The sequence below is a fragment of the Gorilla gorilla genome, chromosome 19 (assembly GCF_029281585.2).
Source record: "Gorilla gorilla gorilla isolate KB3781 chromosome 19, NHGRI_mGorGor1-v2.1_pri, whole genome shotgun sequence".
Taxonomy (NCBI): Eukaryota; Metazoa; Chordata; class Mammalia; order Primates; family Hominidae; genus Gorilla; species Gorilla gorilla.
Genome location: NC_073243.2, coordinates 816,352 through 838,946, shown reverse-complemented (window position 1 = coordinate 838,946; position 22,595 = coordinate 816,352).

Sequence of the window (22,595 nt, the reverse complement as noted above, 5' to 3'; positions counted from 1 at the left end):
GTTTATACAGATAGCGGTGTAGATATCTCATTCTTAATACAGATGGCGGTGTAGATATTTATATGTTCATCCAGACGGCTGTGTAGACATATCCATGTTCATACAGATGGCGGTGAAGATATTTCCATGTTCATACAGATGGCTGTGTAGATTTATCCATGTTCATACAGATGGCGGTGAAGATTTTTCCATGTTCATACAGATGGCGGTGTAGATATTTCCATGTTCATACAGATAGCGGTGCTGATATTTCCATGTTTATACAGGTAGCAGTGTAGATATTTCCATGTTTATACAGATAGCGGTGTAGATATTTCCATGTTTATACACATAGCGGTGTAGTTATTTCCATGTTTATACAGATAGCGGTTAAGATATCTCAATCTTAATACAGATGGCGGTGTAGATATTTATATGTTCATACAGATGGCGGTGCAGATATTTCCATGTTCATACAGATGGCGGTGAAGATATTTCCATGTTCAAACAGATGGCGGTGTAGTAACTTCCCTGTTCATACTGATAGCGGTGCTGATATTTCCATGTTTATACAGGTAGCGGTGTAGATATTTCCATGTTTATACAGATAGCAGTGTAGATATTTCCATGTTTATACACATAGCGGTGTAGATATATCCAAGTTTATACAGATAGCGGTGTAGATATTTCCATGTTCATGCAGATAGTGGTGTAGATATCTCCATCTTAATACAGATGGCGGTGTAGATATTTAAATGTTCACACAGATGGCGGTGCAGATATTTCCATGTTCATACAGATGGCGGTGTAGATATTTCCATGTTCATACAGATAGCGGTGTAGTTATTTCCATGTGTAAAGAGATAGCTGTGTAGATATTTCCATGTATAAGCAGATAGCTGTGTAGATATTTCCGTTTTCATGCAGATAGCGGTGTATGTATTTCCCTGTTCAAACAGTTAGCGGTGTAGATATTTCCATTTACATAGAGATAGCGGTGTAGTTATTTCCATGTGTAAAGAGATAGCTGTGTAGATATTTCCATGTATATGCAGATAGCTGTGTAGATACTTCCATTTTTTTGCAGATATCGGAGTAGATATTTCCATGTTCAAACAGATAGCGGTGTAGATATTTCCATATTCATACAGATAGCGGTGTGGATATTTCCATGTTTATACAGATAGCGGTGAAGATGTATGCATGTTTACACAGATAGCGGTGTAGATATTTCCATGTTCATACAGATAGTGGTGTAGATATTTCCATGATCATACAGATAGCGGTGTAGATATTTCCATGTTCATACAGATAGCCGTGTAGATATTGCCATGTTCATACCCATAGCGGTGCTGATACTTCCATGTTTATACAGGTAGCGGTGTACATATTTCCGTGTTTATACTGGTAGCGGTGTAGATATTTCCATGTTCATACAGATAGCGGTGTAGATATTTCCATGTTTATACAGATAGCGGTGTAGATATCTCATTCTTAATACAGATGGCGGTGTAGATATTTATATGTTCATACAGATGGCGGTGCAAATATTTCCATGTTCATACAGATAGCGGTGTAGATATTGCCATGTTCATACCGATAGCGGTGCTGATACTTCCATGTTTATACAGGTAGCAGTGTATTTATTGCCGTGTTTATACAGATAGCGGTGTAGATATTTCCATGTTCATACAGATAGCGGTGTAGATATTTCCATGTTTATACAGATAGCGGTGTAGATATCTCCTTCTTAATTCTGATGGCGGTGTAGATATTTCCATGTTCATACAGATGGCGGTGTAGATATTTCCATATTTATAGAGATAGCGGTGTAGTTATTTCCATGTGCAAAGAGATAACTGTGTAGATATTTCCATTTATATGCAGATAGTCGTGTCGATATTTCCATTTTCATGCAGATAGCCGTGTAGATATTGCCATGTTCAAACAGATAGCGGTGTAGATATTTCCATGTTCATACAGATAGCGGTGTAGATATTTCCATGTTCATCCAGACGGCTGTGTAGACATATCCATGTTCATACAGATGGCGGAGAAGGTATTTCCATGTTCATACAGATGGCTGTGTAGATATATCCATGTTCATACAGATGGCGGTGACGATATTTCCATGTTCATACAGACGGCGGTGTAGATATTTCCATGTTCATACAGATAGCGGTGCTGATATTTCCATGTTCATACAGATAGCCGTGTACATATTGCCATGTTCATACCGATAGCGGTGCTGATACTTCCATGTTTATACAGGTAGCGGTGTACATATTTCCGTGTTTATACAGGTAGCGGTGTAGATATTTCCATGTTCATACAGATAGCGGTGTAGATATTTCCATGTTTATACAGATAGCGGTGTAGATATCTCCTTCTTAATACAGATGGCGGTGTAGATATTTATATGTTCATACAGATCGCGGTGCAGATATTTCCATGTTCATACAGATGGTGGTGTAGATATTTCCATGTTTATAGAGATAGCGGTGTAGTTATTTCCATGTTGAAAGAGATAGCTGTGTAGATATTTCCATGTATATGCAGATAGCTGTGTAGATATTTCCATTTTCATGCAGATAGCGGTGTAGATATTTCCATGTTCAAAAAGATAGCGGTGTAGATATTTCCATGTTCATACAGATATCGGTGTGAATATTTCCATGTTTATACAGATAGCGGTGAAGATGTATGCATGTTTACACAGATAGCGGTGTAGATATTTTCATGTTCATACAGATAGCGGTGTAGATATTTCCATGTTCATCCAGACGGCTGTGTAGACACATCCATGTTCATACAGATGGCGGTGAAGATATTTCCTTGTTCATACAGATGGCAGTGTAGATATATCCATGTTCATACAGATGGCGGTGAAGATATATCCATGTTCATACAGATAGCGGTGTAGATATTTCCATGTTCATACAGTTAGCGGTGTAGTTATTTCCATGTTCATACAGATAGCGGTGTATGTATTTCCATGTTCATACAGATAGCGGTGTAGATATTTCCATGTTCATCCAGATGTCTGTGTAGATATATCCATGTTCATACAGATAGCGGTGTAGATATTTCCATGTTCCTCCAGATGGCTGTGTAGCTATTTCCATGTTCATACAGATAGTGGTGTAGATATTTCCATGTTCATACAGATAGCGGTGTAGATATTTCCATGTTCATACAGATAGCCGTGTAGATATTGCCATGTTCATACCGATAGCGGTGCTGATACTTCCATGTTTATACAGGTAGCGGTGTACATATTTCCGTGTTTATACTGGTAGCGGTGTAGATATTTCCATGTTCATACAGATAGCGGTGTAGATATTTCCATGTTTATACAGATAGCGGTGTAGATATCTCATTCTTAATACAGATGGCGGTGTAGATATTTATATGTTCATACAGATGGCGGTGCAAATATTTCCATGTTCATACAGATAGCGGTGTAGATATTTCCATGTTTATACAGATAGCGGTGTAGATATCTCATTCTTAATACAGATGGCGGTGTAGATATTTATATGTTCATCCAGACGGCTGTGTAGACATATCCATGTTCATACAGATGGCGGTGAAGATATTTCCATGTTCATACAGATGGCTGTGTAGATTTATCCATGTTCATACAGATGGCGGTGAAGATTTTTCCATGTTCATACAGATGGCGGTGTAGATATTTCCATGTTCATACAGATAGCGGTGCTGATATTTCCATGTTTATACAGGTAGCAGTGTAGATATTTCCATGTTTATACAGATAGCGGTGTAGATATTTCCATGTTTATACACATAGCGGTGTAGTTATTTCCATGTTTATACAGATAGCGGTTAAGATATCTCAATCTTAATACAGATGGCGGTGTAGATATTTATATGTTCATACAGATGGCGGTGCAGATATTTCCATGTTCATACAGATGGCGGTGAAGATATTTCCATGTTCAAACAGATGGCGGTGTAGTAACTTCCCTGTTCATACTGATAGCGGTGCTGATATTTCCATGTTTATACAGGTAGCGGTGTAGATATTTCCATGTTTATACAGATAGCAGTGTAGATATTTCCATGTTTATACACATAGCGGTGTAGATATATCCAAGTTTATACAGATAGCGGTGTAGATATTTCCATGTTCATGCAGATAGTGGTGTAGATATCTCCATCTTAATACAGATGGCGGTGTAGATATTTAAATGTTCACACAGATGGCGGTGCAGATATTTCCATGTTCATACAGATGGCGGTGTAGATATTTCCATGTTCATACAGATAGCGGTGTAGTTATTTCCATGTGTAAAGAGATAGCTGTGTAGATATTTCCATGTATAAGCAGATAGCTGTGTAGATATTTCCGTTTTCATGCAGATAGCGGTGTATGTATTTCCCTGTTCAAACAGTTAGCGGTGTAGATATTTCCATTTACATAGAGATAGCGGTGTAGTTATTTCCATGTGTAAAGAGATAGCTGTGTAGATATTTCCATGTATATGCAGATAGCTGTGTAGATACTTCCATTTTCATGCAGATATCGGAGTAGATATTTCCATGTTCAAACAGATAGCGGTGTAGATATTTCCATATTCATACAGATAGCGGTGTGGATATTTCCATGTTTATACAGATAGCGGTGAAGATGTATGCATGTTTACACAGATAGCGGTGTAGATATTTCCATGTTCATACAGATAGCGGTGTAGATATTTCCATGTTCATCCAGACGGCTGTGTAGACATATCCATCTTCATACAGATGGCGGTGAAGATATTTCCATGTTCATACAGATGGATGTGTAGATATATCCATGTTCATACAGATGGCAGTGAAGATTTTTCCATGTTCATACAGATTCCGGTGTAGATATTTCCATGTTAATACAGATAGCGGTGCTGATATTTCCATGTTTATACAGGTATACAGGTAGCAGTGTAGATATTTCCATGTTTATACAGATAGCGGTGTAGATATTTCCATGTTTATACACATAGTGGTATAGATATTTCCATATTTATACAGATAGCGGTGTAGATATCTCCATCTTAATACAGATGGCTGTGTAGATATTTATATGTTCATACAGATGGCGGTGCAGATATTTCCATGTTCATACAGATGGCGGTGAAGATATTTCCATGTTCATACAGATGGCGGTGTAGATACTTCCATGTTAAAACTGATAGCGGTGCTGATATTTCCATGTTTATACAGGTAGCGGTGTAGATATTTCCATGTTTATACAGATAGCAGTGTAGATATTTCCATGTTTATACACATAGCGGTGTAGATATTTCCATGTTTATACAGATAGCGGTGTAGATATCTCCATCTTAATACAGATGGCGGTGTAGATATTTATATGTTCATTCAGATGGCGGTGCATATATTTCCATGTTCATACAGATGGCGGTGTAGATATTTCCATGTTCATACAGATAGCGGTGTAGTTATTTCCATGTGTAATGAGATAGCAGTGTAGATATTTCCATGTATATGCAGATATCTGTGTAGACATTTCCATTTTCATGCAGATAGCGGTGTGTTTATTTCCCTGTTCAAACAGTTAGCGGTGTAGATATTTCCATGTTCATAAAGATAGCAGTGTAGATATTTCCATGTTTATACAGATAGCGGTGAAGATATATGCATGTTTACACAGATAGCGGTGTAGATATTTCCATGTTCATCCAGATGGCTGTGTAGATATATCCATGTTCATACAGACGGCGGTGAAGATATTTCCATGTTCATACAGATAGCGGTGTAGATATTTCCATGTTCATACAGATAGCGGTGTAGATATTTCCATGTTCATACAGATGGCGGTGCAGATATTTCCATGTTCATACAGATAGCGGTGCTGATATTTCCATGTTCATACAGATGGCGGTGTAGATATTTCCATGTTCATACAGATAGCGGTGCTGATATTTCCATGTTTATACAGGTAGCAGTGTAGATATTTCCATGTTTATACAGATAGCGGTGTAGATATTTCCATGTTTATACACATAGCGGTGTAGTTATTTCCATGTTTATACAGATAGCGGTTAAGATATCTCAATCTTAATACAGATGGCGGTGTAGATATTTATATGTTCATACAGATGGCGGTGCAGATATTTCCATGTTCATACAGATGGCGGTGAAGATATTTCCATGTTCAAACAGATGGCGGTGTAGTAACTTCCCTGTTCATACTGATAGCGGTGCTGATATTTCCATGTTTATACAGGTAGCGGTGTAGATATTTCCATGTTTATACAGATAGCAGTGTAGATATTTCCATGTTTATACACATAGCGGTGTAGATATATCCAAGTTTATACAGATAGCGGTGTAGATATTTCCATGTTCATGCAGATAGTGGTGTAGATATCTCCATCTTAATACAGATGGCGGTGTAGATATTTAAATGTTCACACAGATGGCGGTGCAGATATTTCCATGTTCATACAGATGGCGGTGTAGATATTTCCATGTTCATACAGATAGCGGTGTAGTTATTTCCATGTGTAAAGAGATAGCTGTGTAGATATTTCCATGTATAAGCAGATAGCTGTGTAGATATTTCCGTTTTCATGCAGATAGCGGTGTATGTATTTCCCTGTTCAAACAGTTAGCGGTGTAGATATTTCCATTTACATAGAGATAGCGGTGTAGTTATTTCCATGTGTAAAGAGATAGCTGTGTAGATATTTCCATGTATATGCAGATAGCTGTGTAGATACTTCCATTTTTTTGCAGATATCGGAGTAGATATTTCCATGTTCAAACAGATAGCGGTGTAGATATTTCCATATTCATACAGATAGCGGTGTGGATATTTCCATGTTTATACAGATAGCGGTGAAGATGTATGCATGTTTACACAGATAGCGGTGTAGATATTTCCATGTTCATACAGATAGTGGTGTAGATATTTCCATGTTCATACAGATAGCGGTGTAGATATCTCCATCTTAATACAGATGGCGGTGTAGATATTTATATGTTCATTCAGATGGCGGTGCATATATATCCATGTTCATACAGATGGCGGTGTAGATATTTCCATGTTCATACAGATAGCGGTGTAGTTATTTCCATGTGTAATGAGATAGCAGTGTAGATATTTCCATGTATATGCAGATATCTGTGTAGACATTTCCATTTTCATGCAGATAGCGGTGTGTTTATTTCCCTGTTCAAACAGTTAGCGGTGTAGATATTTCCATGTTCATAAAGATAGCAGTGTAGATATTTCCATGTTTATACAGATAGCGGTGAAGATATATGCATGTTTACACAGATAGCGGTGTAGATATTTCCATGTTCATCCAGATGGCTGTGTAGATATATCCATGTTCATACAGACGGCGGTGAAGATATTTCCATGTTCATACAGATAGCGGTGTAGATATTTCCATGTTCATACAGATAGCGGTGTAGATATTTCCATGTTCATACAGATGGCGGTGCAGATATTTCCATGTTCATACAGATAGCGGTGCTGATATTTCCATGTTCATACAGATGGCGGTGTAGATATTTCCATGTTCATACAGATAGCGGTGCTGATATTTCCATGTTTATACAGGTAGCAGTGTAGATATTTCCATGTTTATACAGATAGCGGTGTAGATATTTCCATGTTTATACACATAGCGGTGTAGTTATTTCCATGTTTATACAGATAGCGGTTAAGATATCTCAATCTTAATACAGATGGCGGTGTAGATATTTATATGTTCATACAGATGGCGGTGCAGATATTTCCATGTTCATACAGATGGCGGTGAAGATATTTCCATGTTCAAACAGATGGCGGTGTAGTAACTTCCCTGTTCATACTGATAGCGGTGCTGATATTTCCATGTTTATACAGGTAGCGGTGTAGATATTTCCATGTTTATACAGATAGCAGTGTAGATATTTCCATGTTTATACACATAGCGGTGTAGATATATCCAAGTTTATACAGATAGCGGTGTAGATATTTCCATGTTCATGCAGATAGTGGTGTAGATATCTCCATCTTAATACAGATGGCGGTGTAGATATTTAAATGTTCACACAGATGGCGGTGCAGATATTTCCATGTTCATACAGATGGCGGTGTAGATATTTCCATGTTCATACAGATAGCGGTGTAGTTATTTCCATGTGTAAAGAGATAGCTGTGTAGATATTTCCATGTATAAGCAGATAGCTGTGTAGATATTTCCGTTTTCATGCAGATAGCGGTGTATGTATTTCCCTGTTCAAACAGTTAGCGGTGTAGATATTTCCATTTACATAGAGATAGCGGTGTAGTTATTTCCATGTGTAAAGAGATAGCTGTGTAGATATTTCCATGTATATGCAGATAGCTGTGTAGATACTTCCATTTTTTTGCAGATATCGGAGTAGATATTTCCATGTTCAAACAGATAGCGGTGTAGATATTTCCATATTCATACAGATAGCGGTGTGGATATTTCCATGTTTATACAGATAGCGGTGAAGATGTATGCATGTTTACACAGATAGCGGTGTAGATATTTCCATGTTCATACAGATAGTGGTGTAGATATTTCCATGTTCATACAGATAGCGGTGTAGATATTTCCATGTTCATACAGATAGCCGTGTAGATATTGCCATGTTCATACCCATAGCGGTGCTGATACTTCCATGTTTATACAGGTAGCGGTGTACATATTTCCGTGTTTATACTGGTAGCGGTGTAGATATTTCCATGTTCATACAGATAGCGGTGTAGATATTTCCATGTTTATACAGATAGCGGTGTAGATATCTCATTCTTAATACAGATGGCGGTGTAGATATTTATATGTTCATACAGATGGCGGTGCAAATATTTCCATGTTCATACAGATAGCGGTGTAGATATTGCCATGTTCATACCGATAGCGGTGCTGATACTTCCATGTTTATACAGGTAGCGGTGTATTTATTGCCGTGTTTATACAGATAGCGGTGTAGATATTTCCATGTTCATACAGATAGCGGTGTAGATATTTCCATGTTTATACAGATAGCGGTGTAGATATCTCCTTCTTAATTCTGATGGCGGTGTAGATATTTCCATGTTCATACAGATGGCGGTGTAGATATTTCCATATTTATAGAGATAGCGGTGTAGTTATTTCCATGTGCAAAGAGATAACTGTGTAGATATTTCCATTTATATGCAGATAGTCGTGTCGATATTTCCATTTTCATGCAGATAGCCGTGTAGATATTGCCATGTTCAAACAGATAGCGGTGTAGATATTTCCATGTTCATACAGATAGCGGTGTAGATATTTCCATGTTCATCCAGACGGCTGTGTAGACATATCCATGTTCATACAGATGGCGGAGAAGGTATTTCCATGTTCATACAGATGGCTGTGTAGATATATCCATGTTCATACAGATGGCGGTGACGATATTTCCATGTTCATACAGACGGCGGTGTAGATATTTCCATGTTCATACAGATAGCGGTGCTGATATTTCCATGTTCATACAGATAGCCGTGTACATATTGCCATGTTCATACCGATAGCGGTGCTGATACTTCCATGTTTATACAGGTAGCGGTGTACATATTTCCGTGTTTATACAGGTAGCGGTGTAGATATTTCCATGTTCATACAGATAGCGGTGTAGATATTTCCATGTTTATACAGATAGCGGTGTAGATATCTCCTTCTTAATACAGATGGCGGTGTAGATATTTATATGTTCATACAGATCGCGGTGCAGATATTTCCATGTTCATACAGATGGTGGTGTAGATATTTCCATGTTTATAGAGATAGCGGTGTAGTTATTTCCATGTTGAAAGAGATAGCTGTGTAGATATTTCCATGTATATGCAGATAGCTGTGTAGATATTTCCATTTTCATGCAGATAGCGGTGTAGATATTTCCATGTTCAAAAAGATAGCGGTGTAGATATTTCCATGTTCATACAGATATCGGTGTGAATATTTCCATGTTTATACAGATAGCGGTGAAGATGTATGCATGTTTACACAGATAGCGGTGTAGATATTTCCATGTTCATACAGATAGCGGTGTAGATATTTCCATGTTCATCCAGACGGCTGTGTAGACACATCCATGTTCATACAGATGGCGGTGAAGATATTTCCTTGTTCATACAGATGGCAGTGTAGATATATCCATGTTCATACAGATGGCGGTGAAGATATATCCATGTTCATACAGATAGCGGTGTAGATATTTCCATGTTCATACAGTTAGCGGTGTAGTTATTTCCATGTTCATACAGATAGCGGTGTATGTATTTCCATGTTCATACAGATAGCGGTGTAGATATTTCCATGTTCATCCAGATGTCTGTGTAGATATATCCATGTTCATACAGATAGCGGTGTAGATATTTCCATGTTCCTCCAGATGGCTGTGTAGCTATTTCCATGTTCATACAGATAGTGGTGTAGATATTTCCATGTTCATACAGATAGCGGTGTAGATATTTCCATGTTCATACAGATAGCCGTGTAGATATTGCCATGTTCATACCGATAGCGGTGCTGATACTTCCATGTTTATACAGGTAGCGGTGTACATATTTCCGTGTTTATACTGGTAGCGGTGTAGATATTTCCATGTTCATACAGATAGCGGTGTAGATATTTCCATGTTTATACAGATAGCGGTGTAGATATCTCATTCTTAATACAGATGGCGGTGTAGATATTTATATGTTCATACAGATGGCGGTGCAAATATTTCCATGTTCATACAGATAGCGGTGTAGATATTGCCATGTTCATACCGATAGCGGTGCTGATACTTCCATGTTTATACAGGTAGCGGTGTATTTATTGCCGTGTTTATACAGATAGCGGTGTAGATATTTCCATGTTCATACAGATAGCGGTGTAGATATTTCCATGTTTATACAGATAGCGGTGTAGATATCTCCTTCTTAATTCTGATGGCGGTGTAGATATTTCCATGTTCATACAGATGGCGGTGTAGATATTTCCATATTTATAGAGATAGCGGTGTAGTTATTTCCATGTGCAAAGAGATAACTGTGTAGATATTTCCATTTATATGCAGATAGTCGTGTCGATATTTCCATTTTCATGCAGATAGCCGTGTAGATATTGCCATGTTCAAACAGATAGCGGTGTAGATATTTCCATGTTCATACAGATAGCGGTGTAGATATTTCCATGTTCATCCAGACGGCTGTGTAGACATATCCATGTTCATACAGATGGCGGAGAAGGTATTTCCATGTTCATACAGATGGCTGTGTAGATATATCCATGTTCATACAGATGGCGGTGACGATATTTCCATGTTCATACAGACGGCGGTGTAGATATTTCCATGTTCATACAGATAGCGGTGCTGATATTTCCATGTTCATACAGATAGCCGTGTACATATTGCCATGTTCATACCGATAGCGGTGCTGATACTTCCATGTTTATACAGGTAGCGGTGTACATATTTCCGTGTTTATACAGGTAGCGGTGTAGATATTTCCATGTTCATACAGATAGCGGTGTAGATATTTCCATGTTTATACAGATAGCGGTGTAGATATCTCCTTCTTAATACAGATGGCGGTGTAGATATTTATATGTTCATACAGATCGCGGTGCAGATATTTCCATGTTCATACAGATGGTGGTGTAGATATTTCCATGTTTATAGAGATAGCGGTGTAGTTATTTCCATGTTGAAAGAGATAGCTGTGTAGATATTTCCATGTATATGCAGATAGCTGTGTAGATATTTCCATTTTCATGCAGATAGCGGTGTAGATATTTCCATGTTCAAAAAGATAGCGGTGTAGATATTTCCATGTTCATACAGATATCGGTGTGAATATTTCCATGTTTATACAGATAGCGGTGAAGATGTATGCATGTTTACACAGATAGCGGTGTAGATATTTCCATGTTCATACAGATAGCGGTGTAGATATTTCCATGTTCATCCAGACGGCTGTGTAGACACATCCATGTTCATACAGATGGCGGTGAAGATATTTCCTTGTTCATACAGATGTCAGTGTAGATATATCCATGTTCATACAGATGGCGGTGAAGATATATCCATGTTCATACAGATAGCGGTGTAGATATTTCCATGTTCATACAGTTAGCGGTGTAGTTATTTCCATGTTCATACAGATAGCGGTGTATGTATTTCCATGTTCATACAGATAGCGGTGTAGATATTTCCATGTTCATCCAGATGTCTGTGTAGATATATCCATGTTCATACAGATAGCGGTGTAGATATTTCCATGTTCCTCCAGATGGCTGTGTAGCTATTTCCATGTTCATACAGATAGTGGTGTAGATATTTCCATGTTCATACAGATAGCGGTGTAGATATTTCCATGTTCATACAGATAGCCGTGTAGATATTGCCATGTTCATACCGATAGCGGTGCTGATACTTCCATGTTTATACAGGTAGCGGTGTACATATTTCCGTGTTTATACTGGTAGCGGTGTAGATATTTCCATGTTCATACAGATAGCGGTGTAGATATTTCCATGTTTATACAGATAGCGGTGTAGATATCTCATTCTTAATACAGATGGCGGTGTAGATATTTATATGTTCATACAGATGGCGGTGCAAATATTTCCATGTTCATACAGATAGCGGTGTAGATATTTCCATGTTTATACAGATAGCGGTGTAGATATCTCATTCTTAATACAGATGGCGGTGTAGATATTTATATGTTCATCCAGACGGCTGTGTAGACATATCCATGTTCATACAGATGGCGGTGAAGATATTTCCATGTTCATACAGATGGCTGTGTAGATTTATCCATGTTCATACAGATGGCGGTGAAGATTTTTCCATGTTCATACAGATGGCGGTGTAGATATTTCCATGTTCATACAGATAGCGGTGCTGATATTTCCATGTTTATACAGGTAGCAGTGTAGATATTTCCATGTTTATACAGATAGCGGTGTAGATATTTCCATGTTTATACACATAGCGGTGTAGTTATTTCCATGTTTATACAGATAGCGGTTAAGATATCTCAATCTTAATACAGATGGCGGTGTAGATATTTATATGTTCATACAGATGGCGGTGCAGATATTTCCATGTTCATACAGATGGCGGTGAAGATATTTCCATGTTCAAACAGATGGCGGTGTAGTAACTTCCCTGTTCATACTGATAGCGGTGCTGATATTTCCATGTTTATACAGGTAGCGGTGTAGATATTTCCATGTTTATACAGATAGCAGTGTAGATATTTCCATGTTTATACACATAGCGGTGTAGATATATCCAAGTTTATACAGATAGCGGTGTAGATATTTCCATGTTCATGCAGATAGTGGTGTAGATATCTCCATCTTAATACAGATGGCGGTGTAGATATTTAAATGTTCACACAGATGGCGGTGCAGATATTTCCATGTTCATACAGATGGCGGTGTAGATATTTCCATGTTCATACAGATAGCGGTGTAGTTATTTCCATGTGTAAAGAGATAGCTGTGTAGATATTTCCATGTATAAGCAGATAGCTGTGTAGATATTTCCGTTTTCATGCAGATAGCGGTGTATGTATTTCCCTGTTCAAACAGTTAGCGGTGTAGATATTTCCATTTACATAGAGATAGCGGTGTAGTTATTTCCATGTGTAAAGAGATAGCTGTGTAGATATTTCCATGTATATGCAGATAGCTGTGTAGATACTTCCATTTTCATGCAGATATCGGAGTAGATATTTCCATGTTCAAACAGATAGCGGTGTAGATATTTCCATATTCATACAGATAGCGGTGTGGATATTTCCATGTTTATACAGATAGCGGTGAAGATGTATGCATGTTTACACAGATAGCGGTGTAGATATTTCCATGTTCATACAGATAGCGGTGTAGATATTTCCATGTTCATCCAGACGGCTGTGTAGACATATCCATCTTCATACAGATGGCGGTGAAGATATTTCCATGTTCATACAGATGGATGTGTAGATATATCCATGTTCATACAGATGGCGGTGAAGATTTTTCCATGTTCATACAGATTCCGGTGTAGATATTTCCATGTTAATACAGATAGCGGTGCTGATATTTCCATGTTTATACAGGTATACAGGTAGCAGTGTAGATATTTCCATGTTTATACAGATAGCGGTGTAGATATTTCCATGTTTATACACATAGTGGTATAGATATTTCCATATTTATACAGATAGCGGTGTAGATATCTCCATCTTAATACAGATGGCTGTGTAGATATTTATATGTTCATACAGATGGCGGTGCAGATATTTCCATGTTCATACAGATGGCGGTGAAGATATTTCCATGTTCATACAGATGGCGGTGTAGATACTTCCATGTTAAAACTGATAGCGGTGCTGATATTTCCATGTTTATACAGGTAGCGGTGTAGATATTTCCATGTTTATACAGATAGCAGTGTAGATATTTCCATGTTTATACACATAGCGGTGTAGATATTTCCATGTTTATACAGATAGCGGTGTAGATATCTCCATCTTAATACAGATGGCGGTGTAGATATTTATATGTTCATTCAGATGGCGGTGCATATATTTCCATGTTCATACAGATGGCGGTGTAGATATTTCCATGTTCATACAGATAGCGGTGTAGTTATTTCCATGTGTAATGAGATAGCAGTGTAGATATTTCCATGTATATGCAGATATCTGTGTAGACATTTCCATTTTCATGCAGATAGCGGTGTGTTTATTTCCCTGTTCAAACAGTTAGCGGTGTAGATATTTCCATGTTCATAAAGATAGCAGTGTAGATATTTCCATGTTTATACAGATAGCGGTGAAGATATATGCATGTTTACACAGATAGCGGTGTAGATATTTCCATGTTCATCCAGATGGCTGTGTAGATATATCCATGTTCATACAGACGGCGGTGAAGATATTTCCATGTTCATACAGATAGCGGTGTAGATATTTCCATGTTCATACAGATAGCGGTGTAGATATTTCCATGTTCATCCAGATGGCTGTGTAGCTATTTCCATGTTCACACAGATAGTGGTGTAGATATTTCCATGTTCATACAGATAGCCGTGTAGATATTGCCATGTTCATACAGATAGCCGTGTAGATATTGCCATGTTCATACCGATAGCACTGCTGATACTTCCGTGTTTATACAGGTAGCGGTGTACATATTTCCGTGTTTATACAGGTAGCGGTGTAGATATTTCCATGTTCATACAGATAGCGGTGTAGATATTTCCATGTTTATACAGATAGCGGTGTAGATATCTCCTTCTTAATACAGATGGCGGTGTAGATATTTACATGTTCATACAGATGGCAGTGCAGATATTTCCATGTTCATACAGATGGTGATGTAGATATTTCCATGTTTATAGAGATAGCGGTGTAGTTATTTCCATGTGCAAAGAGATAGCTGTGTAGATATTTCCATGTATATGCAGATAGCTTTGTAGATATTTCCATTTTCATGCAGATAGCGGTGTAGATATTTCCATGTTCAAACAGATAGCGGTGTAGATATTTCCATGTTCATACAGATAGCGGTGTGGATATTTCAATGTTTTTACAGATAGCGGTGAAGATGTATGCATGTTTACACAGATAGCGGTGTAGATATTTTCATGTTCATTCAGATAGCGGTGTAGATATTTCCATGTTCATCCAGACGGCTTTGTAGACATATCCATGTTCATACAGATGGCGGTGAAGATATTTCCATGTTCATACAGATGGCTGTGTAGATATATCCATGTTCATACAGATGGCGGTGAAGATTTTTCCATGTTCATACAGATGGCGGTGTAGATATTTCCATGTTCATACAGATAGCGGGGCTGATATTTCCATGTTTATACAGGTAGCAGTGTAGATATTTCCATGTTTATACAGATAGCGGTGTAGATATTTCCATGTTTATACACATAGCGGTGTAGATATTTCCATGTTTATACAGATAGCGGTGTATATATCTCCATCTTAATACAGATGGCGGTGTAGATATTTATATGTTCATACAGATGGCGGTGCAGATATTTCCATGTTCATACAGATGGCGGTGAAGATATTTCCATGTTCATACAGATGGCGGTGTAGATACTTCCATGTTCATACTGATATCAGTGCTGATATTTCCATGTTTATACAGGTAGCGGTGTAGATATTTCCATGTTTTTACAGATAGCGGTGTAGGAATTTCCATGTTTATACACATAGCGCTGTAGTTATTTCCATGTGTAAAGAGATAGCTGTGTAGATATTTCCATGTATAAGCAGATAGTGTGTAGATATTTCCGTTTTCATGCAGATAGCGGTGTATGTATTTCCCTGTTGAAACAGTTAGCGGTGTAGATATTTCCATGTTCGTAAAGATAGCGGTGTAGATATTTCCATGTTCATCCACATGGCTGTGTAGATATATCCATGTTCATACAGATGGCGGTGAAGATATTTCCATGTTCATACAGATAGCGGTGTAGATATTTCCATGTTCATACAGATAGCGGTGTAGATATTTCCATGTTCATACAGATAGCGGTGTATGTATTTCCATGTTCATACAGATAGCGGTGTAGATATTTCCATGTTCATCCTGATGGCTGTGTAGATATTTCCATGTTCATACAGATAGCGGTGTAGATATTTCCATGTTCATACAGATAGCGGTGTATGTATTTCCATGTTCATACAGATAGCGGTGTAGACATTTCCATTTTCATGCAGATAGCGGTGTATATATTTCCCTGTTCAAACAGTTAGCGGTGTAGATATTTCCATGTTCATAAAGATAGCAGTGTAGATATTTCCATGTTCATACAGATAGCAGTGTAGTTATTTCCATGTGTAAAGAGATAGCGGTGTAGATATTTCCATGTTTATACAGATAGCGGTGAAGATGTATGCATGTTTACAAGGATAGCTGTGTAGATATTTCCATTTTCAATCAGATATCGGTGTATATACTTCCCTGTTCAAACGGATACCGGTGTAGATATTTCCATCTTCATACAGATATTGGTGTAGATATTTCCATGTTCATACAGATAGCGGTGTAGCTATTTCCATGTTCATACAGATAGCGGTGTGGATATTTCCATGTTCATAGAGATAGCGGTGTATATATATCCATGTTTATACAGGTAGCGGGGTAGATATTTCCATGTTTATACAGATAGCGGTGAAGATGTATGCATGTTTACACAGATAGCGGTGTAGATATTTTCAAGTTCATCCAGAAGGCTGTGTAGATATTTCCATGTTCATACAGATAGCGGTGTAGATATTTCCATGTTCATCCAGATGGCTGTGTAGATATATCCATGTTCATACAGATGGCGGTGAAGATATTTCCATGTTCATACAGATAGCGGTGTAGATATTTCCATGTTTATACAGATAGCGGTGTAGATATTTCCATGTTCATACAGATAGCAGTGTAGCTATTTCCATGTTCATACAGATAGCGGTGTAGATATTTCCATGTTCATCCAGATGGCTGTGTAGCTATTTACATGATCATACAGATAGCGGTGCTGATATTTCCATGTTTATACAGGTAGCAGTGCAGATATTTCCTTGTTTATACAGAAAACGGCGTAGATATTTCAATGTTTTAACAGATAGCGGTGTAGATATTTCCAAGTTTATACAGATAGCGGTGTAGATATCTCCATTTTAATACAGATGGCGGTGTAGATATTTATATGTTCATACAGATAGCGGTGCAGATATTTCCATGTTCATACAGATGGCGGTGTAGATATTTCCATGTTTATAGAGATAGCAGTGTAGTTATTTCCATGTGTAAATAGATAGCTTTGTAGATATTTCCATGTATATGCAGATAGCTGTGTAGATATTGCCATGTTTATACCGATAGCGGTGCTGATACATCCATGTTTATACAGGTAGCGGTGTACATATTTCCATGTTTATACAGATAGCGGTGTAGATATTTCCATGTTCATACACGTAGCGGTATAGATATTTCCATGTTTATACAGATAGCGGTGTAGATATATCCTTCTTCATACAGTTGGCGGTGAAGATATTTATGTGTTCATTCAGATGGCGGTGCGGATATTTCCAAGTTCATACAGATGGCGGTGTAGATATTTCCATGTTTATAGAGATACCGGTGTAGTTATTTCCATGTTTAAAGAGATAGATGTGTAGATATTTCCATGTATATGCAGATAGCTGTGTAGATATTTCCATTTTCTTGCAGATAGCGGTGTAGAAATTTCCATGTTCAAAGAGATAGCGGTGTAGATATTTCCATGTTTATACACATAGCGGTGTAGACATTTCCATGTTCATAAAGATAGTGGTGTAGATATTTCCATGTTCATACAGATAGCGGTGTAGATATTTCCATGTTCATACAGATAGCGGTGCAGATATTTCCATGTTCATCCAGATGGCTGTGTAGATATATCCATGTTCATACAGATGGCGGTGAAGATTTTTCCATGTTCATACAGATAGCGGTGTAGATATTTCCATGTTCATACAGATAGCGGTGTAGATATTTCCATGTTCATACAGATAGCGGTGTATGTATTTCCATGCTCATACATATAGCGGTGTAGATATTTCAATGTTCATCCAGATGGCTGTGTAGATATTTAAATGTTCATGCAGATAGCGGTGTAGATACTTCCATGTTCAAACAGGTAGCGGTGTAGATATTTCCATGTTCGCACAGATAGCGGTGTAGATATTTCCATGTTTATACAGATACCGGTGAAGATGTATGCATGTTTACACAGATAGCGGTGTAGATGTTTCCATGTTCATACAGATAGCGGTGTAGATATTTCCATGTTTATCCAGATGGCTGTGTAGATATATCCATGTTCATACAGATGTCGGTGAAGATATTTCCATGTTCATACAGATAGCGGTGAAGATATTTCCATGTTCATACAGATAGCGGTGTAGATATTTCCATGTTCATACAGATGGCTGTGTAGATATATCCATGTTCCTACAGATGGCGGTGAAGATATTTCCATGTTCATACAGATGGCGGTGTAGATATTTCCATGTTCATACAGATAGCGGTGCTAATATTTCCATGTTTATACATGTAGCGGTGTAGATATTTCCATGTTTTTACAGATAGCGGTGTAGATATTTCCATGTTTATACACATTGCGGTGTAGATATTTCCATGTTTATGCAGATAGCGGTGTAGTTATTTCCATGTTTATGCAGATAGTGATGTAGATATCTCCAACTTAATACAGATGGCGGTGTAGATATTTATATGTTCATACAGATGGCGGTGCAGGTATTTCCATGTTCATACAGATGGCGGTGTAGATATTTCCATGTTCATACAGATAGCGGTGTATTTTTTTCCATGTGTAAAGAGATAGCTGTGTAGATATTTCCATGTATAAGCAGATAGCTGTGTAGATATTTCCATTTTCATGCAGATAGCGGTGTATACATTTCCCTGTTCAAACAGTTAGCGGTGTAGATATTTCTATGTTCATAAAGATAGCAGTGTAGATATTTCCATGTTTATACAGATAGCGGTGAAGATGTATGCATGTTTACACAGATAGCGGTGTAGATATTTCCATGTTCATCCAGATGGCTGTGTAGATATATCCATGTTCATGCAGATAGCGGTGTAGATATTTCCATGTTCATACAGATAGCGGTGCAGATATTTCCATGTTCATCCAGATGGCTGTGTAGATATATCCATGTTCATACAGATGGCGGTGAAGGTATTTCCATGTTCATACAGATAGCGGTGTAGATATTTCCATGTTCATACAGATAGCGGTGTAGATATTTCCATGTTCATACAGATAGCGGTGTAGATATTTCCATTTTTAAGCAGATAGCGGTGTATATATTTCCCTGTTCAAACAGTTAGCCGTGTAGATATTTCCATGTCAATAAAGATAGCGGTGTAGATATTTCCATGTTGATACAGATAGCGGTGAAGATGTATGCATGTTTACACAGATAGTGGTGTAGATATTTTCATGTTCATCCAGATGGCTGTGTAGATATTTCCATGTTCATACAGATGGCGGTGAAGATATTTCCATGTTCATACAGAGAGCTTTGTAGATATTTCCATGTTTATACAGATAGCGGTGTAGATATTTCCATGTTCATACGGATAGCAGTGTAGCTATTTCCATGTTCATACAGATAGCGGTGTAGATATTTCCATGTTCATCCAGATGGCTGTGTAGATATATCCATGTTCATACAGATGGCGGTGAAGATATTTCCATGTTCATACAGATAGCGGTGTAGATATTTCCATGTTCATACAGATAGCGGTGTAGCTATTTCCATGTTCATACAGATAGCGGTGTAGATATTTCCATGTTCATCAAGATGGCTGTGTAGCTATTTAAATGTACATACAGATAGCGGTGCTGGTATTTCCATGTTTATACAGGTAGCAGTGTAGATATTTCCTTGTTTATACAGAAAGCGGCATAGATATTTCCATGTTTATACAGATAGCGGTGTAGATATTTCCAAGTTTATACAGATAGCGGTGTAGATATCTCCATCTTAATACAGATGGCGGTGTAGATATTTATATGTTCATACAGATGTCGGTGCAGATATTTCCATGTTCATACAGATGGCGGTGTAGATATTTCCATGTTCATCCAGATGGCTGTGTAGATAAATCCATGTTCATACAGATGGCGGTGAAGATATTTCCATGTTCATACAGATAGCGGTGTAGATATTTCCATGTTCATACAGATAGCGGTGTAGCTATTTCCATGTTCATACAGATAGCGGTGTAGATATTTCCATGTTCATCCAGATGGCTGTGTAGCTATTTACATGTTCATACAGATAGCGGTGATGATATTTCCATGTTTATACAGGTAGCAGTGTAGATATTTCCTTGTTTATACAGAAAGCGGCATAGATATTTCCATGTTTATACAGATAGCGGTGTAGATATTTCCAAGTTTATACAGATAGCGGTGTAGATATCTCCATCTTAATACAGATGGCGGTGTAGATATTTATATGTTCATACAGATGTCGGTGCAGATATTTCCATGTTCATACAGATGGCGGTGTAGATATTTCCATGTTTATAGAGATAGCAGTGTAGTTATTTCCATGTGTAAAGAGATAGCTTTGTAGATATTTCCATGTATATGCAGATAGCTGTGTAGATATTTCCATTTTCATGCAGATAGCGGTGAAGATGTATACATGTTTACACAGATAGCGGTGTAGATATTTCCACGTTCATACAGATAGCGGTGTAGATATTTCCATGTTCATACAGATGGCTGTGTAGATATATCTATGTTCTTACAGATGGCGGAGAAGATATTTCCATGTTCATACAGATAGCGGTGTAGATATTTCCATGTTTATACAGATAGCGGTCTAGATATCTCCATGTTCATACAGATAGCGGTGTAGATATTTCCATGTTCATACAGATGGCGGTGTAGATATTTCCATGTTCACCCAGATGGCTGTGTAGATATATCCATGTTCATACAGATGGCGGTGAAGATATTTCCATGTTCATGCAGATAGCGGTGCAGATATTTCCATGTTCATACAGATAGCCGTGTAGATATTGCCATGTTTATACCGATAGCGGTGCTGATACTTCCATGTTTATACAGGTAGCGGTGTACATATTTCCATGTTTATACAGATAGCGGTGTAGATATTTCCATGTTCATACAGATAGCGGTGTAGATAATTCCATGTTCATAGAGATAGCGGTGTAGATATTTACATGTTCATACAGATAGCGGTGCAGATATTTCCATGTTTATACAGGTAGCGGTGTAGACATTTCCATGTTTATACAGATAGTGGTGTACATATTTCCATGTTTATACAGATAGCGGTGTAGATATTTCCAAGTTTATACAGATAGCGGTGTAGATATCTCCATCTTAATACAGATGGCGGTGTAGATATTTATATGTTCATACAGATGGCGGTGCAGATATTTCCATGTTCATACAGATGGCGGTGTATATATTTCCATGTTCATACAGATAGCGGTGTAGTTATTTCCATGTGTAAAGAGATAGCTGTGTAGATTTTCCCATGTATATGCAGATAGCTGTGTAGATATTTCCATTTTCAAGCAGATAGCGGTGTATATACTTCCCTGTTCAAACGGATACCGGTGTAGATATTTCCATGTTCATACAGATAATGGTGTAGATATTTCCATGTTCATACAGATAGCGGTGTAGCTATTTCCATGTTCATACAGATAGCGGTGTGGATATTTCCATGTTCATAGAGATAGCGGTGTAGATATATCCATGTTTATACAGGTAGCGGGGTAGATATTTCCATGTTTATACAGATAGCGGTGAAGATGTATGCATGTTTACACAGATAGCGGTGTAGATATTTTCAAGTTCATCCAGAAGGCTGTGTAGATATTTCCATGTTCATACAGATAGCGGTGTAGATATTTCCATGTTCATCCAGATGGCTGTGTAGATATATCCATGTTCATACAGATGGCGGTGAAGATATTTCCATGTTCATACAGATAGCGGTGTAGATATTTCCATGTTTATACAGATAGCGGTGT